Source organism: Pongo abelii, chromosome 4 (genome assembly GCF_028885655.2).
Source record: "Pongo abelii isolate AG06213 chromosome 4, NHGRI_mPonAbe1-v2.0_pri, whole genome shotgun sequence".
Lineage (NCBI taxonomy): Eukaryota > Metazoa > Chordata > Mammalia > Primates > Hominidae > Pongo > Pongo abelii.
In genome coordinates, this window is record NC_071989.2 from 171,249,516 (window position 1) to 171,268,703 (window position 19,188).

General features: G+C 37.7%; 1 long non-coding RNA gene across 2 annotated transcripts in view; it reads left to right on the forward strand.

Moving 5' to 3' along the window:
- Positions 1 to 14,850, forward strand: part of LOC129059606 (uncharacterized) — a 104,229-nt gene extending 89,379 nt beyond the window's left edge. For both annotated transcript variants that reach the window (XR_008525608.2, XR_008525609.1), the window contains one exon: positions 11,154 to 14,850. This is a non-coding gene — a long non-coding RNA (uncharacterized LOC129059606). The remainder of the gene's footprint in view (positions 1 to 11,153) is intronic.
- The last annotated feature ends 4,338 nt before the right edge of the window (positions 14,851 to 19,188 follow it).

Genomic DNA, 19,188 nt, shown 5'->3' on the forward strand with positions numbered 1-19,188 from the left:
CTCCCTCTTAATGTTCAGCACTTATTTTAAATGTCACCTCTTCAGAGTACTTTTCTCTGAACAAATTACCTAAGAAACAACCTAATTAAAACCTTAGTTGTCCTCTCTCTCATTCCATCATTCTCTATCTTACTATCATCTTCTACATGACTGCTCTCACAATCTGAGATGATTATATTTATGTATTTCTTGGTCTATTTAAGGTCCTCTCCTTCACCAATAAAACATGAATCCTTGTGGGGAAGGAGCACATCTATTCTATTCCCTAGTGAATCCCCATACTTAGGAAGGTGCCAGGCACATAATACTTGTTCAATAATTTTTTTTTGGAAAAATTAACAAGTTTCATACAAGAGAAAATATTTGGCCTTGCTTTATATCTTTTTGAGTCCCTTTACTCTAATTCTAGTAGGCTTAACCTGAAAAGCGTATCACAATGGATCTGCATAATGGAGGAAAGTTTCAGGTAAATATAATCATCCATACAATTTATTTTTCCTTAAACCTAGCAAATATCCAGCTAAAAATATAAGGCAGCTTTATTTTTCTTTGCCCTTTTTTGTGCATAAATGTTTTTTGGGCCTTTGTGGGGAGGTTCAAAGACTTATGCTAAAATAGAATTTAGATATCCCACAGCTGACTTTCAAAATTAAATTATAACTCATTAACACTGTATTGTTTTTGCTAATTACCAATTGCTACTTCTTTATGAAATATAACAGTAAATTTAAGGCATAACATCAAATTTACATATATAAACACTTACATTTTTGGCATACAAAAGAAGGTAGAGAGAAAAGAATACTGATGAAGTGAAAAATGTTTTCCTTAAAAAAACGAGAGAATTATAAGCTTACATGCTACTGTGGGAGAATTACAAGGCTCAAAATATTTACCAAATACAATGCTAAACTGTTTAGTCTTTAGAATATCTGTCCTCAAAAGCAAAATCACTCTTAGTCATTGACAGCCCTATAAATCGGACTTAGAAATAAAAAGATGCTACATTCGTTTACCATGTTGTAACAGACAATATAGTAAAAACCTCTCTTGGGGCAAGAGGGTCTCTCTTTGTCCTTTTTTATTTTCCTAAATTGTATTTGATAAGACATTCATGGGGTGCTAACCACAGTGCCAAGGAAAAGATTAGCAAAAGGTTTATATACAAAGCTTTTCTTCCCTTTGTGTATGTAAATTGAAGGAAAGAACTAATCATTCAAGCATTTATTTCAATCATATGAAAAGAAGAATAGGTTAGGAGGATAAACAATGATTAATGAGAATGCCATCAGCCAAGAAAGTAAAGGTTTCATTATAATATGAAATTGCTGGAAACTTGCAAAATAAAAGTGCATCTCTAAAGAAAAATATAATTTGTCAGTGCACATGAACTTGCTGTAAATTTATCTTAAAAGTAGATCCCACAGTATGTTTCTTGAAAGCTATGCATACAGATCATAGATATTCATGCAATATTTATTAAAATCATATTTTAGAAAACTCACACAGTAAAATTATTTTTCTGTTTTTACTTGGGTTAGTTAAGGTGATTATTCTTTAATCTTCCAACCCAGGATTCAGGCATCCTGAAGACTTAACTATAGGTTCTGCTTGCAATCACAGAGCCAAGGACAACACACTTGGTCTTTGTTTTACTGAAGTTCTTAGGGGTCTCACTATGGGGATATTTATTGATTCATACCCTTCCATTATTTCAAACACAAAACACCTTTGGAGGGCATTAACAATTAATCTAAATTTTTGCAGTACTCTTCAGAGGCATTTTGAACTGTAGCAATGCAGTACAGTGGCTAAGCACATAGGATTCACAGTCATACAAACTGAAACTGGAATCACAGATCTGTTGCAAAACAGCTGTATTATTTTGTTTAGGATCATTAAGTTAAGTTGTCAGTTGTTTCAATAAAAAATGGGGTTAATACCTGAACCTAATCTGAAGTTTGTTGAAGGCATTCAAAAGATCATGTATTTGAAGTAGTGAGGACATCTGTCATAAAGAAAGAATTCCATAAATGGTAGTTTTTCCAAAGGAAAAATTAACCATTGAAGTATAGCAAAAATGGAGATATGTACAAAAATATACATGTAAGCTTGATGGATTTTCACAGAAGACATTCTTTAATATTTTATCCTTGCTGGTATTGCCATATCTGTTGTTGTAATTTATAGGAATGGCTTGTAGATCATATGCTGTTTTGTGTCTGGCTTCTTTCATTGACCATGATGCTTGTGATACATGCTCCTGTTGTTCCAAGTAGTGATAGCTGGGGTTTTTTAATTCTCACTATTATATAATATTCATTTGTATGTTTACACGACCATTTTATTATTCATTATACTATTAATGGAACTTTTATTTTCTGTTCCAATTGCTCATGGCAAATGGTAAGTTATCTATGGTATATAGTACTTGAAGATAAGATATAATCTGTTCTTTGCCACATCTCATATAGCTGCCTATTCCTATCTATTCTCACTGCCCTCACACCAACATAAATTCTTTCCTATTTTCCTTGCCTCCAGCCTCTCTGTGTTCAAATTTATTCTGAGTATAACTGTCTTAGTTCTTCTCCGTGTAGGTGAATAATGTCTACACATGGACATAAGGTATAAAATAATAGACATTGGAGACTCGGAAGGGTGGGAAGTTGGGAGCGGGATGAGGAGTGAGAAATTCTTTAATGTGTACAATGTAAACCATTAAGGTTATAGCTACACCAAAAGCCCAGACTTCACCGCTATGCAATATATCCAGGTAACAAAACTGCCCTTATGCCCTCTAAATCTCTACAAATAAATAATAATAATAATAATTGAGGGCTATGTTTAAATTGAATATGAGAACAATGCTGTGAAAAGCATACAAATAAATATCACCATTTTACAGATGAAAAAACTGAGGCTCAGTTAGGGTAGGCCACTGGCACAACTCTTCAGATCTAGTAAGACACAGAACAGAAGCCCGAACCAATGCCTGCTGGCTCCAGAAGCTGTAATCTTTTCAGTTTTATGAAGCTAATATTATCTGAATTAGGTATATCTTGCTTTCTGCTTGTTCCAGAAAGTGTTGCCTTCAGTCCTGCCTCATTGTTTTTTCCAGTGAGGTGCCCCTTGCTTAGCGTGCCTCTCATCATCAGAGAACTCATCCCTGATCTTATCATGACCTGTCACGAAGTCATTCTGGACCACTTTGCCCCCATGGGTCTCTGTCTGTGGCTTGTCTTCCTCAGAAGAATGGGTTTTTTTAATATATTCTCCTAAATCCTGTTCTGTTTATAAGCTTGGGCTTCATGCGTGGCTGTGATAGAGCTGAACAGTCAGTGATAGATTTCTAAATCTTTCTTGTTTTTACAATATTGGCTTGGCCTTTATATACAGAAACTTTGAACCACACTTACTATTCTGAGTTATAACACAATGACGCTGACTCAAAACTCTTATGACTCTCACCTTTCCATTTTTTAAGCCCACAGTAATGATACAGAAGTGGGGCAGGGAGGTGCTGGGAAGGGAAGGGCAGGTCCCTGGCGAGGGCTCCACCCCCTGGGCCTGTGCTGATGGACCTAGGTGAGAACAGGCAGTCCTGCCTTAGCACTCAAATGTTGCATTTCCCAAGAACACCCTGGCCTGCCACGCCCCCATCCTGTGCCTCTAAAACCCGTGGAGATCCTAGCAGGCAGACACACAGGTGGCTCAATGTTGAGAGCAATGCACCAATAGGCACCTGCACCATGGCAGGCCACCGACTGGCTGACAGAAGCAGAATGAGCAGAGTTTGGCTAGGGCAGTCGGAGGAGAGCCCAGGCCACTGAGCACCCCAACTCCAGGGGGACACCTTCCCATTCCATCCCTTCTGACTTCCCCGGAGCTACCTCCACCCAATAAAACCTTGCACTCATTCTCTAAGCCCAAGTGTGGTCTGATTCTTCTGGTACACCAAGGGCAGGAACCAAGGATACAGAAAACCTCTGTCTTTTTGACAAGGTAGAGGGTCTAATCGAGCTGGTTAACACAAGCTGCCTACAGACAGCAAACTAAAAGAGCACCCTGTAACACACGCCCACTGGGGCTTCAGGAGCTGTAAACATTCACCCCTAGACACTGTTGTGGTGTCAGAGCCCCACAGCCTGCCCGTCTGTATGCCCTCTTAGAAGTTTGAGCAGTGGGGCACTGAAGAAGTGAGCCACACTCTCATTGAATGCCCTGCGATGGGGACAAGGGAACTTTTCCCCTTTCAGTAACAGTAATAATATACTGTATTATCAATTTGGGAAAGATAGGTATAGAAATGTATGCAGTTGATTATTCATTTAAGTTGTTACAAATTTCAATATTTATCCCTAATGGAAAAAATCCAATCCTTCATTTCCAGTGTTTTACTTTTATTTTGACAATTACACAGCCCCGTGGGCCACTATTTAACACTGAAAATGCTAACCTATCAGTATAATAAGTGATTAGTCTCCTACTCAGTTTGCCCACAGAATGAAAATTTTACTTGCAATTGCATTAAGAGGTAGCAACCAAGTTAATTGTTAATAACTTGAGTTATTACATTAAGCATAATTTGTTGATAGCAATTTGAAAGCAAAGCAGCACTATGACAACTTAGAGGTGAGATCTGGAAAGTTGTTTGCGTACAATTATTAAATGCATTATTCTTTTAGCCAATCTATTTTGGTTGGGGTAACTATTATTAATAATAAACTGACATAGTGACTAAAATAACATATCTCACTGGTTAAGGCAAAAGCACACATAATTTCTGACTGTCTGAAGGGTGCTTTTTGGCTAGACTAATGTTCATGCATGCTTTAGCTTATTCCTTAATTATTAAAAGTTATATAATTTCTCACAGTTAATTCATAATATTTTGGATTTTAACATAGAAATGTCAACAGTCGTAAGACTATTTATATACTAGAAAAAGATTTATCAAAATTTAATATCTACAGAGCAGAAATTCATTATGTGCTAGCGTTTCCTCTCATTGACCCATAAAATAGGCAATATGGAAATGAAAATATCATAGTCAGACTTTTGTGTTTAAGAATTCAGGGATTGGGCATGGTGGCTCATGCCTGTAATGCCTGTGTTTTGAGAGGCTAAGGCAGGAGGATCACTTGAAACCAGGAATTCTAAAACAGTTTGACCAATATAGAAAGAACCCTTCTCTACAAAAAAATTAGCTGGATGTGGTGGTGTGCACCTGTAGTCTCAGCTACTCAGGAGGCTGAGTTGGGAAGATCCCTTGAGCCCAGGAAGTTGAGGCTGCAGTGAGCCATGATCATGCCACTGCACTCCAACCTGGGCGACAGAGACCTTGTCTCTGAAAATAATAACAATCCAGACTCTGGAATCCCAGCAACACCACTTGTTAGCACAATACATTAGAAAAGCCTGAAAACATAATGGTAAGCCAATCATTATGATTGTTGTTTATAAAAAGAAGTCGAGCATTAGGAGATATACCTAATGTAAATGAGGAGTTAATGGGTGCAGCACACCAGCATGGCACATGTATACATATGTAACAAACCTGCACATTGTGCACATGTACCCTAGAACTTAAAGTATAATTAAAAAAATGAAAAAAAAAAAGAAGTTGAGCTTTTAAAGGAATTAGAAATGGGATGAATCAGATATACAGTTCACAGAGATTTGGAGCAGAAGACAGGGAACCATGGTAGGGCCTCAAACACAGAAGACGAGCATCAACATTACTTAACTAAGCTACAGGAAAGATTTCGGAGACCAGAATTAAGCAGAAACTTAATTACTAGAATCAATGTTCTTTGCTAGGTCCAGCATTCAGGAGCTAAGGCAATATGAAGCTATTGGATGAAGCCAGCATGAGACACACCACCTTACCCACCCCTCTAGATGTGAAGACTGGCAGTGGCATAACAGGGGGCTTTAGGGGCTTTTCTGACTGCACTATTTTTGGATATTTTTCTCTTTGGCTTGCAATTATGCCATAAAGCCAGGTATGAGGCAGAGGCTCTGTGGGAAAGGAGACATGGTTCAGTTCAAAGTTTCCTCTCAGACAGATTAAGACCGCAGTTATTAAAAATCTTCTTTTAATCTTTACTCCAGCCATTACTGTATCTACCAAAGGAATCCCTTCCAAAGACTTCAACTCACCCAAAGATCACTTAGCTCTGAATCCATGGATTCTGGCTACTTTTTCTAAAATTCAGAAAAGCAACTGTTTTCAGGTTTTTAAAAAAGTACCTCTTTTCATGAATCACTTAAAACAAGAACTGCCTTGTGATGAGCGAGAGATTCAGAGATCTAGCCCTAGCCAGGGCTCAATTTTCTTGTACTTACCTTTGAGTCAAACTGATCTCATGCCTAGAGAGTGACCTGAGTGCTACCTGAATATAATATAGGAAAGCAATCCATGTTTCAATGGAAAACATACACTAATTATAGCACACCCTTCAGCGTGTCCTCATTCTCATTCTATAGGAGTCATAAGGACTTGTGTAAATGGAATATTTTTAAATTCCTAAGAAAATAAAAAAGTTTGATTTCTAATGCTTTAAATGTGCTGAATTAAGCAAGTATTTTTAAAGAAACCAATTCAGAAGCTTTTTAAAAATCCAAATTCACATAATTTAAGTAAATCTTTGGCAAATTCGTTAACAAATTTGGTTCAATAAAACAACCATATCTTCTCAGTTCTATCAGTGTCAAATATAATACAAGCTTTTTTTACCATTCTGTTTTTTTTCTTTAGTTTGGGAACCACTTCTTGAACACATTTTTTTAAAAAATTGATACATTACAATTTTATGTATTTATGGAGTTCAAGTTGATATTTTGATACATATATATGTTGTATAATAATCAATTCAAGGTATTTAGCATGACCATCTCCTCACACATTTATCATTTCTTTGTGTTAAAGACATTCAAAAGTCTGTCTTGTAGCTACTTGGTAATATACAATACCTTACAGTTAATCCATCATCACTCTACTATGCAAAATAACACCAGAATTTATTCCTCGTATCTAATTGTAACTTTGTGCCTGTGGACTAAACTCTCCCCATGCTCTCCTCTTCCCTCCTCTCTTCAGTCTCTGGAAACCACTGTTCCATTCTCTGCTTCTAGTATATTAACTTTTTTTTTTGGGATTCCACGTATGAGTGAGATCATGAGACATTTGTCTTTCTGCATCTGGCTTATTTAACATAATATTTTGCAAGTCCATCCATGTTTGCCTCAAATGACAAGATTTTATGAGTTTTATGGCTAAATGGAATTCAATTGTGTATATATACCACATTTTCTTTATCCATTCATTCATTTTTGGGTACTTGGGTTGATTATGTATCTTGGCTATTGTAAATAGTGATGCAATAAACGTGGGAGTGACCTCACTTTGCCATACTGAATTCACACCCAGTAGTGAGAGTGCTGGATTATGTGGTAGTTCCATTTTTAATTTTTTGAGACAGATCCATGGGTATGTTTTTCTAAATGTATATATGCTTTCTGATAAAAATGAGTTAAATAATTCCTAATGTTTTAAGATCATAAAACATGTAAGTTTGTTTTTAACTAAATAAATTTTGACAAACTATTTCAGTAGTAACTATATTTTATAGTACGTTAGCTTGAACATAATTTCTAAAGCCTTTAAGTAAGTTAAAACCTTGAACAAATATTAAATTAATTGAAAATCATTAGATGTTTATTACTTCTTAGTAAGACTAGAATACTAAGACATTAATTGTTAAGCATCATTTTAGGTTTATATACTTTTTCCTCCATTTATTATTTATTTATTTATTTATTTATTTTTGAGCCGGAGTCTCACACTCTTGCCCAGGCTGGAGTGCAGTGGCACGATCTCTGCTCACTGCAACCTCCGCTTCTCGGGTGCAAGCGATTCTCCTGCCTCAGCCTCCTGAGTAGCTGGTATTACAGGTGCCTGCCACCACGCCCGGCTAATTTTTTTGTATTTTTAGTAGACACAAGGTTTCACTATGTTGGCCAGGCTGGTCTTGAACTCCTGACCTCGTGATCCGCCTGCCTCAGCCCTCCCAAAGTGTTGGGATTACAGGCGTGAGCCACCGCGCCCAGCCTTCTCCAATTTTTATATGCTACAAAGAAGCATCTTTGGATCTATTATAGAATAATTGGCTCTTCAATTATGAAAGAGCTAAGATTATTTACGATTACATTACCTTCTATTTTAAAGTACTTTATTGTCCCTTTCAAATGTGTTGTCAATTATCATTTATCAGGTATTTATGGTTCTGAGCTAAATTTTCAAGTTTCCTAACAGATTTGATTTTGGCTTTCCAGTTCAAATCTTTAATATAAAATGGAATAAAATAAAATTTTCAGAATATCTCTTACACCTAAAACTGTCTTTGAGATTTCCCTATGGTACCTTGAAACATCATACAGTTTAATTTTTTCACCTTATAAAAAGAAAAGCTCTAGGCATAATTAGTGTATTTGATATATTATGATTTATGAGTTTCATTGAAAGAATTGTCAAATAAACACATTGCTCAGCCTTCCAATGGTTAAATTTTTATCATTAAAATAACTATAGTCATGCACCCCATAATGACGTTTCAGTCAATTATGAACCACATATTTGACAGTGGTTCCATAAGGTTAAAATACTGTACTTTTGGCCGGGCGCAGTGGCTCATGCCTGTAATCCCAGCGCTTTGGGACACTGAGGCGACTGGATCACTTGAGGTCGGGAGTTCGAGACCAGCCTTGCCAACATGGTGAAACCCCGTCTCTACTAAAAATACAAAACTTAGCCAAGTGTGGTGGTGGGCACCTGTAATCCCAGCTACTCAGGAGGCTGAGGCAGGAGAATCACTCGAACCTGGGAGGTGGAGGCTGCAGTTATCTGAGATTGTGCCACTGCACTCCAGCCTGGGTGACAGAGTGAGACTCTGTCTCAATAAAATAAATAAAATAAAATAAAATATAAAATAAAATAAAATAAAATAAATAAAATAAAATAAAATAAAATAAAAATAAAATAAATAAAATAAAATAAAATAAAAAAATAAAATACTGTACTTTTACCATACCTTTTCCATGTCTAGATATGTTTAGAAACACAAATACTTACCATGTGTTACAATTGCCTGCAGTACTCAGTATAGTAACATACCATCCAGGTTTGTAGCTTACGAGCAATAGACTATATACTATACAATGTACGTGTGTGGTAGGACATACCATTTAGGTCTATGTAAGTACACTCTGTGATGTTCACACAATAAGGAAATTGCCTAACAATATATATATCAGAGTGTATCCTTTTCATTAAACAAAGCATGACTACTTCAGAGATGGCATGTTTTATGGGAAGTCTACAGTTATTAGTCAATGCCTTTACTTTCCATATGTCATAACCTCAGAAACCCTGAAATAAATAGCAAGCAATAGTTCTGCCAAGTTTTCCTATATTTATATATGGGTATATACATGTGATTGGCCTGACCATATTAGGCAACAACAGTAAAGTGTTATCAGTCATAAATTCAGTTATTATTTAAAATGTTCATATGACCATAACCTCATTTCTTTTTTCTTTTCTTTTTCTTTTTTTTTTAGACAGAGTGTCATTCTATCCCCTAGGCTGGAATGCAGTGGCGCAATCTCGGCTCACTGCAACCTCCGCCTCCCGGGTTCAAGAGATTCTCATGCCTCAGCCTTCCGAGTAGCTGGGATTACAGGCGCCTGCCTGTCTCCATCCCTGACTAATTTTTGTATTTTTGGTAGAGTTGGGGTTTTTCCATATTGGCCAGGCTGGTCTCAAACTCCTGACCTCAGGTGATCCACCTGCCTTGGCCTCCCAGAGTGCTGGGATTACAGGTGTGAATAACCTCATTTCTTTAATTTGGATCTAGCATCATCTAGGCCAATACTTTACATTTGATGATGCACATCATTATTAACAATGGAGATGGTTTTGTTTTGTCTTTTGTTGAAAATGCAGATAATTAGAATTTACATCAAACTTACTAAACTTCTTGATAGTATCATGTATGCTTGATATATATTCTTACTAAGGGCTTGGTATATTCTTGGGATATGGTAATATATTGTTTTAAGATTATTATAGTTACATCTCAAAATATTTTTCTTCATAAAAATTATTTATTCATTTTTATGAAATAAAATATTCACTGTATTCCTGGAAAATATCTTTAATCATTATGCTTACAGGCATTTTGTCAAAACCTTTTTTGGTTTAACCTTATTTTCTTCTTTATTTCACAAGACACAGCATCAACCTAATTTCCTTGTCAGTTGCATTATTCTTTTCATGAACTCTCATCAGACTTTTCACTTTTGAAAATTATCAGTAATAAATTCACTACAGCCATTTTGTATCTCTGTCTTCTACAGATCGGTTTTGTTTTATTCTAATCTTTCCCCAAATGTTCTATAATCAGCTACAGGCCAGAGTTTTTCTGGTACTCAAAGAAGGACTGTCTCAGATCCCTGTGAAAAAGTGGTATAACAGGTATTTCCAACAACTGTTTCATTGAAAACTAGATTTTTGAGTATAGGCTTCCAATATCTGATGGCATCCCTTAGACAACTTTAATACCATATAGGGGTACTGAGTAAGAATTTTCTGCAGTTGAAAAGCAGAGAGGTTCATGAGACTACTAACCCAAGACCCAGTGGAACCAGAATTAATTATATGGGACTGAATAAATTGATGATGGATGACTATAGCTTTATTTTTCATATTGCTGACATTTTAATATATATTACATATCTATATTCTCTCTCTATATATATATATATAAATATACATATATATAAAGGAAATATATATATTTATATATAAAGAAAATATATGTAAATATATATAGGACATATATTCAAATATCCTTTATTATTTGTTAGACACACATACAAACATACAAACTTTGTTACTGTGCTGTGTGTAAATCATAACAATTTAATCATTTAATAGACTCTGCACTGGTAAGCTAAGGGAAAACTTTTAAATGATAAATTTTCTCTGACATCCAGAAATCCAGAAACTCTAATTGAGTCTCCTTCCTATTCATAGCAGTGCAGTTATTTGCATACATTCATGAAAAATTTGTCTTCTTTCTTTTCAGGATACAATTGGAAAGTTGGTTATGCAACCCAAGACTTGCCAGAATGTCATCTTCAAAAATGATGCTCTTTTTTTCAGGTTTGACCAGGCCACTTCTAAGATAATTTATGGAGCCCTTTCTTACAAAGCTGTCCCAGGAACAGTAGCCTGGTATCTCGCTTACAGGATCCAGACTTACAGGTGGTAACACAAGTCACTTCCCAGAGAGTCCAGGAAATGGCATATTTTGGGGGCCTTGAAAAGAGAAGAACTTGCCAAAATTTATACTATTTGCAGGTGAAATCTAGTGGAGGTAATTTCTTGGGCTTGTTCTTCCTAGCTTCAGGACAGCAATAGAGGAATAAAAAGTCCAATCTGAGATTCCTTATGAAAACATCCAGGGAGGCAACTTAAGAAGGCCTGTATAGAAAGTTACAGTCTTTCTGCTCTTATGTAAATAATCAGGTCAAAACTACTAAGACTGGTAGCCTTATTTTGTGACCAAATAAAAACATCGCTCTATGAGGGTTTTGTTTGTTTGTTTGTTTTCTTTTGTTTTTATTATAAGAGGAGAGACTACAAGAAAAAATCCGAGCTGCAGTGAAAACTATATACTGCCTGAAGCAAATCTTTCTGATTATCTAATTCCATTTTTATGAGAGCTATCATAGAGTTTTGTAAATTATAAATAACTGATAGTAGTGCAGAATAATTCTTCAGGAAGGAAAAGAAGCCTTGAGTGCTATGTCAGCTATTCCCACCTAGAGAAGCAGGAACAAAGATTTTCCTCCCACTAATTCAGAACACAGGTCCTAGCCTACCCTGACTTCTAATTTTCTCTTTTGTGAGTATGTGACCTTCAGTGTTCCTACTATCCCAAGTCCAGTCTGGTTGGATCGGGCCTGGGCTCTGCTCAGAGGCTGACACTGCTTTGTTTCAGGGGAACTTGCTGACATTTCCCTGTTCTCCTCCGACAGTTCTGTGGTAACAGATGCCTGATCCTTTGTCTGGATTTACATTTTCAAAGAGTCTGTCCCTTCTGGAGCGGGAACTGAGACGTCTTTCTCAACAGGGTCTCAGTTCTGGGAAGATGGCTTGCCTTCACTCTGGTGAGGGAGGTTCCCAAACCTGCACCTCCTTCTGGAGGCTCTCCTGATTTGAAGTCTTCTTTTTCTACTTTTTTGGCTTAAATTTGGGTGCTGGCTCTTTCCTAGAAATGGAAATTCAGGAGATCCCTTCTCCTTTCGCTTCAGTGTGCCCCCTCTGCCCTCCAGATCTCCAGTTCAGTCACCCTATGCCAGATTTGGTCTTTGACACTGGGTGTGAAGTTGGAAATGTTGTTTGCTTTCTTTTCAGTGCGATGTGCCTCTGCATGCCCATGGCCAGGATCACAGTGAGAACATCTCAAGGCTGTCTGGCCTTCCCCACCCCCATGTGTGGTTTAGCAAGAACACTATCCAGGGTGGGTAGCACCATCTTTTGCAATCACCTGTTCTCTGTGACCTTAATGGTTTGTTCCAAGGAACTGGGAACTTTGGCTATGGAGTCTACTCCTGAACCAAGGGTGTCTGAGAAGGGAAAGTTGACCTGGGAAAGTGGCTATGACTCAATGTCTCTCATCTGATACAATTATATAAATTTAAAAACTTTGATAAGTCTTTCTATTTCTTCTACCTACAGTCATACATTAACTGGTTCTAGCTTTACTCCTGGGAGTTTTTGGCTTTTACTTCACAATTTTCAAGGTCTTCAAAGACTGGAGTCTTCGAAGAATTTTTTACTTATTTCTAAATCTTCACATTCTTAGGAAGTTTTCTGTTCTGCACTCCAGCTTCTCCATATAATCTGGTCTTGCCTTGGATCAACCCAGATGTAGAGCTCAGTCCCAACTTGAATTTTATCCAACATAATCCACCTTCCCAAAAAACATGAATGAGAAAAATATCCTGTATTGAATATACCATAAGAGTGACACAGCAGGAGGGAGGTGCTAGCACACCCCGTGCAGGAGGGAGGTGCTAGCACACCCCGTGGATACATAGACCAATGGAGCAGAGTAGAAAACCCAGAAATAAGCCACTGCATTTACAGCCAACTGATTTGCAACAAACATGCTAAGAACACACAATGGAGAAAGGACAGACTCTTCATTAAATAAAACTGGATATCCACATGCAGAAAAATAAAATTTAACCCTTATCTCTCACCATGTAAAAAAAACTAACTAAAAATAGGTTAAAGACTTAAATGTAAGATCCAAAACTGTGAAACTGCTAGAAGAAAACTTAGGGGATAAGCTTTATAATGTTGGTCTAGGCAATGATTTTCTGGATATTACCCCAAAAGCACAGGCAACAAAAGCAAAAATAGACAGATGAGATTATATCAAGTTAAAAACCTTTGCACAGCAAAGAAAACAATCAGCAGAGTGAAGAGACAACCTATAGAATGAGATCAAATGTTTGAAACTCTACATTTCATAAAAGGTAAATATCCAAAATATCTAAGAAACTCAAACACTTCAATAGCACAAAAATAGATAACCAAGTTTTAAAAATGGACAAAAGACCTAAATAGATATTTCTCAAAAGAAGATATACGAATAGCCAACATGTATGTAAAACAATACTCAACATCACTAATCATTGGTGAAATGGAAATCAAAACCGCAATTAAATATTACCTTACCTCCCGTTATAATGGCTGTCATCAAAAAGACAAAAACTAGCAAAAGTTGACAAGAATGTGAAAAAAGGGAACTCTAAAACACTGCTGGTGGAAATGAAAATAAGTATAGTCATTATGGAAAACAATATGGAGTTCCTCAAAAGAGTAAAAATAAAATTACCTTATGATCCAGCAACCCCACTACTGGGTATCTATCCAAAGGAAATAAAATCATTATGTTGAAAATAAATCTGCACTCTCATGTTTATCACAGCACTATTCACAATAGTCAAGATACGAAATCAACCTAAGTATCTATTGATGGATGAAAGGATAAAGAAAATGTGGTGTATATACACAATGGAATACTATTTAGCCATGAAAAGAACAGAATCCTGTCATTTGCAACAAGATGGATGAACCTGAATTACAATATGTTAAGTGAAATATGCCAGATACAAAAAGACAATTACTGTATAATCTCATGCCAATGTGAAATCTAAAAAAGTTGGTATCATAGAAGCAGAGAGTACATTGGTGGTTTGCCAGAGGCTGAAGTGGTTTGGAAAGAGGAGGGATTGAAGGTATGTTTGTCAAAGGATGTATACTTATAGTTAAATATGAGAAATGAGATATGTTGTACAGCATTGTGACTACAGTGAATGACAATATATTATTTTCTTAAAAAGTGCTAAGAGAATGCATGTTAAGTGTTCTCACCACACAAAAAAAATGATTCTACATAACGTAGTAACGTTTATTAGTTAGCTAGATTTAACAATTCTACAGTACATATACACCTTAAAACATCATGTTGTGGCTGGGCTCGGTGGCTCACACCTGTAATCCCAGCACTTTGGGAGGCCGAAGAGGGCAGATCACCTGAGGTCGGGAGTTCGAGACCAGCCTGACCAACATGGAGAAACCCTGTCTCTATTAAAAACAAAAAATACAAAATTAGTTGGGTGTGTTCGCACATGCCTGTAATCCCAGCTACTTGGGAGGCTGAGGCAGGAGAATCATTTGAACCCAGGAGGCAGAGGTTGCAGTGAGCAGAGCCAAGATCGCGCCATTGCACTCCAGCCTGGGCAACAAGAGTGAAATTCCATCTCAAAAAAAAAAAAAAAAAAAAAATTCATGTTGCAGACAACAAATACATACAATTTTATATCTCAATTTAAAATAAGCAAACTTTAAAAATTATAATTGTGATTATTAAGTGTGTATATGTGTGCATGTATGTAGGTGCACACGTGTGGTTTGTGTACTTCTAGAAGGGTAATCATGCATTTTCTTCTCCCTTACTTTTTATGCTTATGTAAGAAGCATTTGACAATGAACGATAAGTATTTTGCAAAAATAAGCCTGGATTCTATGCAATCATGGCCCACGTGAGCATTTGAGGACCCTGAGGAAAGGGTTCAAGTACAGGTGGTTTATTTGGGAGGTGACCCCAGAGGCACTGGTAGAGGAGCAGTAGTTCCCACTGGGATAAAGCTGGGAGTCAGTGTGGCACATGTGACTCAGGGCCATCCAACAGGAGAGATCACTGGCTGGGGGCTGCTCCTACAAGATGTTAACTCTCTGGCCCTTCAAGGGACCTGGGGAGAGAAGGTTCCGGCAGCCAGAGAGAATCCTCAGGGAGTGAAAAGCCAGTTGTGCACAACAGTCATAATGCCTGAGTGAGTCTGGGCAGGAAGCTTCAAATCAGCTTCAAGTACTCTGACATGTACTCAGAGTGCTGTGTGTTCCATCATTACTTCCTGTGGTCTTCGCTTGTGTTTCAGAGGTTTTGATTGTGTTTCTCTCTCTACTTCCCTCATCCAGACACTCCTGAGTGTTGAGGCTACTCAGGACTTCCAGACAGAAATCTTCTGGAAAAGGAGGAATCCTCTGAGGCCAGCCTGGGGGGCAGATGAACCTCAAGTTCCCTTGGGTAGCATTCATTTGTGTTTGCCTACGTGGAGGTATCTGGCTTCTAGAAAACCCCTCAGTTTTTATTAGAGGATGCTCCTCCCCCATGCAAACAGTCTCAGTTTATGTGAATCAGGATGGACACATGCGGGTTTAAATCAGGACAGTTTAAACAACAACAGGATAAGTCCTAGGGTCTTTGTTAAGAATACGAGAAAAGGTACCCACCTTTTTTGCTCTGGAGCTAAAGTTGGAAAGATTTTCCCCCGGTACCTCTGTCTGCCATTGTGTGACAATAGGGAGAGGTCCTCTCTGGGAATGGGTCAGGTCAGTAAAGTGAAGAGAGCTGAGTTCAAGAGAGAAGTAAGGTCCTGAACCATCATATGGGAGTGGGAACTTTTCTCCAGCCTAGCCTAGGACCCAGACCTACACCTCTATTATCAGGACATCCAGAAAGAAATTAATTGGAGTAAAACTTTTGGATTTTAAATTCAGAAGTTTCCAAAATGCAACATTTACTGACAGGTTATTATAATATAGGAAGTAATAGTAATAACCTACTGAAGGCATTTTCAGCAATAGGGAAATCTTTGAAAACCAGAAACTGGGGTTACCATTGGTGAATTTCTTAAATTTTATTGCCTCAGTTTTCTCAATATTAAACTGAAATAAAACCCTGTATGTACCATACAGAAGGGCTGTGAGGGTTAAGGAACCTAATAAACATTTTGCAAAGATCTTGGCACATGGTATTATTATCTCAGTAAGGCCTGCAGCTATGTCTGGTATTCATTTGTGGAACCACTAAAATTCTAGTGCCAACTATACTTTATTCATAGTAAGTTGTTAACAAATAAACGCTGGTTGAATGAATAGATTGAAGAAAGTAGGCATAATATTCAAAATATTTAACAACAAGATGGCTGACTAGACACAGGTAGCATATGCCTTCTATATGGAGAGAAACCAGAGTAGTAAGTAGATACTCATATTTTAAACAGAATGTCTAGGAGATAATATTAGGATTCCCCAGAGAAGAGATGGGAAGCACAAGAAGTAAGTAAGGAGAGAGTTTGAGGCAGCTTGCCCACACAGGAGCTGACTGAGATCTGAGAGAGGCTCCTGGACATGGGGAAACAGAAAGAGAGAAACCCCGAGGCCTGAGACATGGGCTTTTACTGTCTTGGCTATGGGAGAAACCCTTGACTTACTAGGCCCCTGAACCTCACATATAGAGTTGCCTAAAGATTGCACAGAGACATTGCTCCAAAAAGGGAACCCACATAGAATCCCTCAAGCATTCAAGCCTGGTATGTAGCCTCAGTTGGGAGCCATTTTGAAAGGCTGGGTATAGGGATCTTCAGACACAGCTGTGGCCACTGTGATGCTCCAAAAAGAAACCAGGCACTGCCACACACCCCTGGGAGGGTTCCTGCCACCCTGCTGCAAGCTTCTATTGAGACTGAGATGTGAGAGCCTACACCTCTTACAGCTTCTTGACCATGTTGTTTGCTTGGAATGTGCCATTTACTATCTGGTCCCAGGCCCAAGGTGCCATTTTAAGAGTTTAACACTAGACTGTGCTTCACCTTTGGTCTGAGTTCAGGCTGATTCGGCTGTAGCTGCTCCGGCCAAGAAGGGATAGGGAAATCAGGCTATTTTATGCATATCTAGGACAATACCCACTGCCCTGTAATGGGATACTGTAAGATTGAGATGTGAGTGCACTGCGCTCCCACAGCTTTTTGATAATCCTGCTTGCCTGGCAGGGGCCCCATTTTCCCAGGTAACAAGTCCATGGTTGGAACCATTTTGAATTTAATGCTGGACTATGTGCCATCCTCAGGCCAAGTTTGAGGAGCTGCAGCTGGACCCACCATCCAGCTTGGGGAGGAATAGGGAAGACTAAATTCTCTTATGCACTCTTAGGACAATACTCACCACCCTGTGATAGGCAGTATAAGACTGAGAGCTAGCTTAACCCATCACAGCCTCCAGCAGCACCAACACAAACCACTTGGGTCCCAGTAGTTGTTCCAATACCACTACTGCCATCACCCACACCACTCCAGCTGTCCAAGGGCCTTAGAACCTACCTACATGCTTTGTTCACTATTCCGTCTACTCTAAGCAAGCCATCAGGAGACCCAAAAATCAGCCCTCCAGGACCTGTTAACACTGAAGTCAGTGTAAGGTGCTCTGGGGCCTAAAAACAGTCACATTCACCCCATTGCTGCTACCACTGGATCCCAAAGACTGGTTCAGTTTGCATCCCAAGTTCTCAGTTATGCTTCATCAAAGCCACAAATAATAACTGTACCCTAAGTCACTGATGATATCACAGCAATTACTCACTCTGTGTATTACTGAGGAAGTCATATGAACATCACACTATGCAGGCACTCAAAATCAAAGCCAAATATCTTAATCAACAACATACATATATCCTTAGGAAAAAAAATGTCCCCTACAAAAGCAATTTCAAACAACTGGAACATGCAACTGCTATGCCAGATGCACAGATATCAATGGAAGGACACAGGAAACATGAAAAATATGATGCCACCAAAGGACCACAACAACTGTCCAGCGACAGATTCCAACCCAAAAGTATTCCTTGAAATACCAGATAAATAATTCAAAATATTGATTTTTAAAGAAGCTCAATGAGATGCAAGAGAAATCTGAAAACCAACACAAAGAAATGAGAAAATCAATTAAGTATATGGGAATGAGATATTTACCAAAGAGATGGATATCTTTAACAAATTAAGCAAAAGTTCTGGAAATAAAAAGTTTATTGAGGGAAACACAAAATACATTTGAAAGCTTCCATAGTAGACTAGACCAAGCAGAAGAAAAAAATCTCAGAACTTAAAGACAGGTCTTCTGAAACAATGTAGTCAGATAAAAATAAGAAAATAATTAAAAAGAATAAACAAAGTATTTGAGCCATCTGGGATTAATAAAGTGACAAAACTTACAAATTATTGGTATTCCTGAGGGGAAAAAAAGATCAAAAATTTTAGAAAACATATGTAAGAAAATAATTGATGAAAACTTCCCAAGTCTATCAAGAAAGTTAGACACCAATAGAAAAAGCCCCAGTGAGCCCCAGGAAAATACACTGCAAAAAGGACTTCACCACAGCATATTATATTTAGAATGTCTAAAGTCAAAGTGAAATAATTTTAAAAATACCAAGAGAGAAACATGTAGTCACCTATAAACCTGTAGTCATCCATCAGATTAACAGCAGACTTTTCAGCAGAAACTTTACAGGCCGGAGGAGAATGGGATGGCATATTCATAGTGTTGAAAAGAAGAAGCAAACAAACAAACAAAAACTGCCAGCCAATAATTATGTATCCTTTCAGAACAAGGTTGATAAATGAAAGAGACATAAAGTATTTCCTGGACAAACAAATGCAGAGAGAATTTGTCACCACTAGGCCAGGCCTATAGGAAATGTTCAA